The sequence below is a fragment of the Cebus imitator genome, unplaced genomic scaffold, assembly GCF_001604975.1.
Source record: "Cebus imitator isolate Cc_AM_T3 unplaced genomic scaffold, Cebus_imitator-1.0 Scaffold212, whole genome shotgun sequence".
NCBI classification, from domain to species: domain Eukaryota; kingdom Metazoa; phylum Chordata; class Mammalia; order Primates; family Cebidae; genus Cebus; species Cebus imitator.
In genome coordinates, this window is record NW_016107527.1 from 2,870,386 (window position 1) to 2,878,494 (window position 8,109).

At 46.2% G+C, this 8,109-nt stretch overlaps 1 pseudogene across 1 annotated transcript; it reads right to left on the reverse strand.

The window, feature by feature from the left end:
• Positions 1-2,641: 2,641 nt before the first annotated feature.
• On the reverse strand, positions 2,642-7,634 carry LOC108317942 (annotated as a pseudogene). The gene is made up of 3 exons (XR_001830955.2): positions 7,536-7,634; positions 6,412-6,466; positions 2,642-5,699 (listed from the first exon to the last, which is right to left on the reverse strand). The product of XR_001830955.2 is annotated as a major facilitator superfamily domain-containing protein 12-like (transcript).
• Positions 7,635-8,109: the final 475 nt, after the last annotated feature.

The window sequence follows — 8,109 nt, forward strand, 5'->3', positions numbered from 1 at the left end:
AAATCTGACTTGGCATTCATAGCTAGGCCATGTTATTTTCCTGTTGGGCTTAAGTCTCACAGAATGCCAACGTTAAACAAGATGACTCCGACCTTAATAAAGTAAGAAAAAGCAAGTTCACTTCATAATTTTGTCTAAGTACAGGCAAAAAGAGGATCACCATGCCATCCAGAAAATACCAAACATCACCCTATCTCAGCTAAAATGAGCGACTGCTACTTTTTTACCAGTAACAGCTTTGTCCCAGCTCTAGTCTGCCTTCCCTGTAGAAAAGATGTTTTGAGATAATCATGAAATTCTCTTTCTGATAGTATCCAATCTGGAGCAAACCCATTTCCTTAGACCCTCTCCCAATCCCAGATTCTATACTAGGTTCTTCCAAATACTGTCTTACTGAGACACCCCATGGTTCCCCATGTTGTGTGTTCTTCTTGGCTGCAATGAGTAATAAACTCAGCTTGTTTAACTAGAGTTGTGTTCCTGATGGTCTCTGGTTGAAGGATGTTGACATTAAGAATAAGAGTTTCTTGCTTGGACAGTCAGGTGTGAGTAGTGCCGGGAATAGAAATAAAGAATACTGGAGGAGGAGAAGAAAGTATCTTCAGTTTTTAACAAAGTACCTTTGAGATATTAGTGGGTTATTCCAAGTGGAGATATCCAAGAAGTAACTGGATAAATTTATGGCTCTGGAGTGCAAGAGAGATTTCTGTGCTGAATATCCGTCTATCCATCCATCCATCCATCCATCCACCCACCCACCTACCTACCTACCTATCTATCTGTACCTACACATAATACACTCAGAAATATATATTTGAGAGCTTTTTGTTGTTGAGGCAGGATCTCTGTTCCTCAGGCTGGAGCACAGTGGCACTATCTTGGCTCACTGCAGCCTTGACCTCCTGTGCCCAAGCAATCCTCCCACCTCAGACTCCCAAGTAGCTGGGACTACAGGCACATACCATCACACCTTGCTCATTTTGTATTTTTATTAGAGATGGAGTTTCACCATGTTACCAAGGATGGTCTCGAAGCCCTGGGCTCAAGCAATCTGCCTGCCTCAGCCTCCTAAAGTGTTGGGATTACAGGTATGAGCCACTGCACCCAGCCCACTGTGTATATAATAGTTCAAGCTGTAAGATTGGCAGAGAGCACCCAGAGAAGGAAAACAATGAGAAAAGAAAAGGGCTGAGGACAGAGCAGCAAAGAACACCCCATATACTTATGGGTTGGGCAGAAAATGAGATACCCAAAAAAGACTCTTAGAAGAAGTTATCATTGAGGAAAAATAATCAGAAGCAGAAGACCAAAAGTTAGAGAGTTTCAAGGAGGAGGATGAAATTAGTAGTTTTATAGGCTGCTAAAAAATCAAGGAAGATAAAGAGCCCTTCAAGCTATTTGATATATATCCCCATCATTTTTGGAGCACCCCTTTATTTCCTGGCACAATGTTTAGGCTCCTCTTACACTTTCCTTCCTTAGCCCTGGCATCAGCCATTTCTCTTAGGAGTCCTGTATCCTTTTAGTGGAAAGCGATATCTAGAAACCAAGATCTGGTGTACCATTCCTTTTCAGAAGCTTGTCTGTGAAGGGTTATGGATGTATGATCACCTGTGGGACTGGAAGGACAGGGGATATCTGGATCAGGTAAAGATGAGCAAAGCATTGTTAGGCATGGTGGCTCATGCCTGTAATCCCAGCACTTTGGGAGGCCAAGGTGGGAGGATTGCTTGAGCCCAGGAGTTTGAGACCAGCCTGGGCAACATAGAGATACTTTTTCTCTCCAAAAAAATAAAAAATAAGCCAGGCATGGTGGCAGGAACCTATAGTCCCAGCTACTCAGGAGGGTGAGGTGGGAGGATCACTTCAGCCTGGGAGGCTGAGGTTGCTGCACTGACCCAGGACAACAAAGCGAAACCCTGTCTCAAACAAAACAAAACAAAACAAAAAACAACGTGCAAAGCAGAGATGGTATGATCAGAACTGAAGCTTCAGGTCAGGCATGGTGGCTCACACCTGTAATCTCAGAACTTTGGGAAGCCAAGGTGGGTGGATCAACTGAGGTCAGGCGTTTGAGACCAGCCTGGCCACTGGCCAACATGGTGAAACCCCTTCTCTACTAAAAATACAAAAATTAGCTGGGCATGGTGGCGCATGCCTCTAATCCCAGCTACTCAGGATGCTGAGGAACAAGAATCACTTGAGCCTGGAAGGCGGAGGTTGCAGTGAGCCAAGATTGTGCCACTGCACTCCAGCCTGGGCAACAGAGCGATAGACTGTCTCAAAAACAACAGCAAACTGAAGCTTAATGTCAGAAGCAGGTTTAAAGATGATTTGACCTTAAGTCCCAGAGTAGCAAATAGAGCTCCTAAGGTTAGGATTCATTTTTTAAGAAATGTGGAAGCTCTGCCTCCCTATAGACATGAAGTGATCACAGCAGAGGAAAGAGGCCATCTGCCCAGGCTGGGCACCAAGCAAAACCTGAAATCACCTTCGAAATGTTTGGGAAAGCTACCTGTGCCAAGAATTTTATCCAGGTGTATAAGCTTTGTATAAACAAAGCAGTTGTAACTTTGTTTATTAAAGTGAGAATTATTTTATTGACTTTAATATTTTTCATTATTAAGGAAATAATGGAATATGTTGGTTCTATTAGTTGAACTAAAATCTTCCAAGGAAGGTTGAAGCATCCGAACCATTTCTGCTCTGGGAAATGCCCATTTTCGTTCCAGAAATGCCTCACAAGGGGACTCCCCCTCCTGGCCATAGCAGATTGGACTTGAGGTGAGTATATTAAGTAGGGCGGACCCACTTATGGTGTTTTGTTCCTTGGTAAGCACATGACTCACACCAGGCCAATGAGGGTCCTTTCTCAGGATTTGAAAAACCAAAGCTGGCCCAAGAGGGTTATTCTCTTTCTAGGACCAACAGAGACAGAGGACATGAGGTTTGTTTGTGGCACAGTTCCTAGGAAGAAACCAGCGCAAGAGAAACAGATGAATAGGGAAGCTTCCAGGCAGTGTTGGAACTTCTGGTCCTGGTCTGTGAGGCCCCAGTGTGCGCTTGCTGTCTCAGAATCCTGTGAGCCTCTCTTCCAACACAGATTCCTTTCGGCCTCAGCTAGTTTGACTTTGGGTTTCAATCACATTTCACCAAAAAAAGACTACATTCATAAAGTGACTTCAAATAAGCTTGGTTTTAATTTACATTGTCAAAAGCTGACTTCCTTTTGATAAATGTCTCACATATCCCACCCAAAATGCTAAGAAATAAAGTGATCACAAATGGCTGATGCATTTTTCCTAATAAAAGCAGCAATTGTTCAAAATATTTTTTTCTATCTATACCTAATATTAGAACATTTATCCAGGCAACCCCCCAAGGATCTCTTTCTTATGAATCACGTTAGCCTAAATTATATTTCCACTTCTATCACATGATTGCACTGAATGTATATTATCACTTTACTCAAATGCTTTCTTCTCTAAAGCAACAAGAAGTAAATCATTTGTAAGAAAAAGTACATACATTACTTTATTTTCTTCCCTTAAGTTACATAAAATTTCCCAGATGCCTACTCAAGCTCATAGTATCTCTAACCATGACTTATTTTAATAAGTGGCACTGTCCCCATTTGCTCTTTTAGATTTCCAAGTTCCTAAGGCTAAGCAGAAACCCTAATCCTTGTGTATATCCAGACAAGTGCTAATTTCAAAGACAGCTATCTAAGCTGGTTAGCGGTTTCGTTCTTTGAAAAGAATCCCGGGTTTGCTTATAATAGCAGGGTTAATCATTGCACCGGTAGTTTTTGTTTGTTTGTTTTTGTTTTGTCTACACATTCTATTTCCTTCTGGGATTCACCCTTTCTCCATTTGCAGTCTGAGATCTCAGTGGCACTCTGACCTCCTGCATTAGGAGTAGAGCCATGCCCAGGCCAAGACCACCTGCATATGTGTTCCTGAAGTGGGCACATGACCTAAACCAGTACAATTAGAGGACATCTCGAGACTTTTATGAATGCCACCAACAGATAAGTTTTTCTCTCTGTTGGACATGACCTTGAGGGACTATGAGGCTGGCATTTCTGCAGCCATCTTATGACCATGAAAAGATTATCTGAGAATTAAGTCAGCCCAAAGGTCCTCTGAGAGATGGAGAAAGGGAAACCAGGTCCTAATTACTTGCTAATTACCTGAGCCAAAAAAGTAACTTTTCTGCTAAAGCCCATTCAAATGGATCTTTCTGTTACTTACAACCAAAAGATTCCTTTTGTTTGTTTTGCCATCAACTCTTTATTTGCTGCCAGCACAGTCCACCAAGGCTACTGGGCAGCCCTGCTGCCAACTATGGCAGGGTCCAGGTCCAGCCCACGGCTCTGCAGCTGGGTCTCCTGCAGGCTCCAGTCATCCGAAGGGGGCCCTGACAGCATCTGGAGACCCCCACGCCAGAGGTGAGGGGTGAAATGGGCTGAGTTCAGGGTTAGGGTTCCCCTAGACACCTCTGGAATTCCTACTTCCTGCTCCCTGCCGAGAGGGGCACCCCAAATCCTCCAGAGGGCTGGGATGGGTTAGAGTTGAGAATGGGGCACCCTCAAAGCCCATGGGTCCCTGTGAACCCCTGGATTCAGAAGGCCCTGGCAGGCATCCCTGCTGCCCTCACCCCGATCCCCATCCCTGGGAGCTGGCGAGGATGGAGAGTGGGGGTTCAGAGAAGAGTGAGGGGCAGTGGGGGCTTCTCCCCGGGGGCGATCCTTGTGTGTCCCCGCGGTTCCCTTGCACAGGTGCAGGAGGCCGTCAGGAGTCAGGGCCAGGCGTCAGGGTCCAGCGTCACAGGAGGATGGGCCACAGCAGGAGGCTGTAGAGACGCAGGGCAGTGGCCACGCCCACGCCTCCGTCACGGCCACCGTGGCCCAGTGGTAGAAGCTCACGCAGGTCGTGCGGCAGACTCCGAGGGGCAGAAGCAGGCTGTGGATGACCATGACTACCAGCCCGTTGGCCACTTTATCCGAGAAGCTCATGAGGTCGCCCGTCATGGCCAGCGAGGTGACAACGATGGTGGCACAGCCGGAGTCCCGCAGCACAGCCGCTGCGTACACGGCCACGCCCAGCTCCTCCGCGAGCGCCACCGGCGCGGCAAACGCCAGGAGCACCAGGAGGCCCGAGAAGTAGGTCATGTTCCTCCCGATGCACTCGTTGATGGGCTTCATGAGGAAGGAGAAGCCGCTGAGGTACATCACCACAGGAGTGGTCGCGATGAGCTGCTTGGGCAGATTGGGAGAATAGGTGAGGTACACGCATGTAGGTCTGAGACAGGTTCGCGATGCCCACCTGGTAGAAAACTGGCTCCCAGAAGCCCAGTGCTTCCAGAGCAGCAGGGGCTGGGCGACGGCGGGTGCCACCAGGGGGCTGTGCCGACCAGGCTCCTCTGCGCGCGGCCAGCGCCTCTCCTGGGTGCCCGGGTGGAACAGCAGCGAGATCACGTCACGACACCCACCACCAGCAGGGACAGGTTCCGGAACATGGGCTCGTCCTGGCACCCCAGCTGGTCGCTGACTCTGATGTCCTGGGTGGGCCCCGCCCGCGACGAGCCCTGCAGGCGCAGCAGGAGCCAGGCGGCGGAGTAGACGGTGATGTTGGCCACCATGGTGAACGTATACCTGAGTGCACTGAGCTCCACCTTCTCATGACAACCAAAAGATTCTTAACTGCTTTTAAACTTTCAGCAAGTGCCTTTCAGACCTTGTCCACCCTTTAGGATCCTACATGTGATTCTACAAACTAACCCTCCTGCCCTCAAGTCCTCTTTCATTATGATCTTAAGACATAACCTGACTCTGTTTTATCTCATTTTAATTCTGTTATTTCCAACTATGGATTAAAGATACTCTTTGCCTTCCTATTGCATTAGCCAGTTTCAGTCGGTTAGATTTTTATTTATTTATTTATTTATTTATTTATTTATTTAAGACTCTCTAGATCAGGCTGGAGTGCAGTGGCATGATCTCAGCTCACTGCAACCTCTGCCTCCTGGGCTCAAGCAATTCTCGTACTCCAGCCTCTGAATAGCTAGGATTAGGGGTATGTGCCACCACGCCTGGCTATTTTTTTTGTATTTTTCGTAGGGATGGAGTTTCACCATGTTGGCCAGACTGGTCTCCTAACCTCAAGTGATCTGCCTGCCTCGGCCTCCCAAAGTGCTGGGATTACAAAGGTGAGCCACTGCCTGGCCTGGTCTGCTAGATTTCTTAATTTCAGAAGGAAATTGTAGCTATGAGGAAGAGAACCCAAGGAGACACTCGACAGTTCTGAAATATTAAAGACAAATATGATTAACCCTGCCTTGAAAGATTCTATGTAATCCAAGTTTGGTTCAATCTGTCTTTTTTTCCTGTGGCTTCCTTAGTTGTCTTACCCCAGCTTCCCAGCCTTTTTTCTCCAGCTAAATTCCCCTTGCTGTCCTTTGACAGCTATTTCGAACGGTTCCCAGGGGAGTCAGCCAGGGGAAGTCTGAAATCTATATTAAATTCAGGCGAGGGGCTGACATTCATTAATGCTCTAGGGTATCCTGGCTCCTAGGTCATTCACACCAAGGAGAGAAACTGGTCTATCCACTTCCATTCTGGCTCCTAATTCGTCTCTAGACCAAAGCCAGGGTGCTTGATTTGCAGTGCAAATCTGATGTCATTTCTGTGCTTTCAACGCTTTAGCATGTGTATTTCATTTTTTAAAACTTTTTATGGACATATCTTCAGTACAGTTTGATGAGTTTTGATAATTGGATATACCTGTGAAACCACCACCCTAAACAAGATAATAGACTATCCCATCATCTCAGAAAGTTCCCTTGCTCCCCATTTCCAGCCATTTCAACCTCTTCTTACCCCCAACCCCAGAGGGGTTGATTCTTGTCACCATAGGTTAGTTTGGTCTATTTTTTGATTTCATACAAATATAGTCATACAAGATAGACTTTTTTGTGCCATGCTAATTTTACTGTACATAATCTTTCTGAGATTCTCCTGTGGTGGTGTGTGATCAGTAGGCTGTTCCTTTTCAATGCTAAGTGTGAATGCCGTATGAATATATGGCTTCTTTTTTTTTGAGACAGAGTCTCACTCTGTCACCCAGGTAACCAGGCTAGAGTGCAGTGGCACGTATCTGGGCTCATGGCAACCTCTGCCTCCTGAGTTCAAGCTATTCTCCTGCCTCAGCCTCCCAAGTGGCTGAGATTACAGGTATATACCACCACAACCAGCGAATTTTTGTATTTTTAGTGGAGACAGGATTTCACCATGTTGGCAGGCTGGTCTTGAACTCCTGGCCTCAGGTGATGTGCCCATCTCAGCCTCTCAAAGTGCCAGGATTTCAGGTATGAGCCACTGTGCCTGGCCTATGGCAATTTATCCACTCTCCTGTTGACATTTGGGTTGGTTCTAGCTTGGAGCTATTTTAAGCCTGCTATGAATATTTGTCTTCAAGTCCTTTGTGAATATAAATTGTCATTTCTCTCAGGTAATTGCCTGTGAGTAGACTCACCAGATCATAGAGCCTTTGAAAGTCTAAAGACCCATTGTTTTTAGGATGAAAACCCAAACCTAAGGTCCTGTATAGTCCTGACTGCTTCTCTGGAGACATCCTGCATGCTTGCCCCTTCCCTTAACTCTGAACTTCAGCCTCTATGTTCTTCCCTCTGCCTGAAACATGCTTCCTTGTTTCTCTTCCTGTTAACCTTGACTCACCCTTCAGATGTAAACACTGACAACATTAAGGTAAAGACCCGTATTACAGGCATTCCCAGCTCTGTGTTCTTGATGCCCTAGTACTTAACCAAGACTGTGGCTCTATATTGACATGTATTAATATTTGTTTAATGTTTGCTTCTCGTGCCGCAGCAAGCGTCACTAGGGCAGATGTGTTTGTTTGATTCACACAGTGCCTAGCCTAGCTTCTGGCAGATAGTAAGCACTCAACAAACCATTGTTGGATGCATAAATAATGGCTGCTCTATACCCCACAACTAAGGAAGAAGTGGGGATTTTCTTCTCTACTTTGGTAAAGTCCCATTTGGTCACCCAGAGAAGGAACACTCCATGTTCGCATCATGGATTTC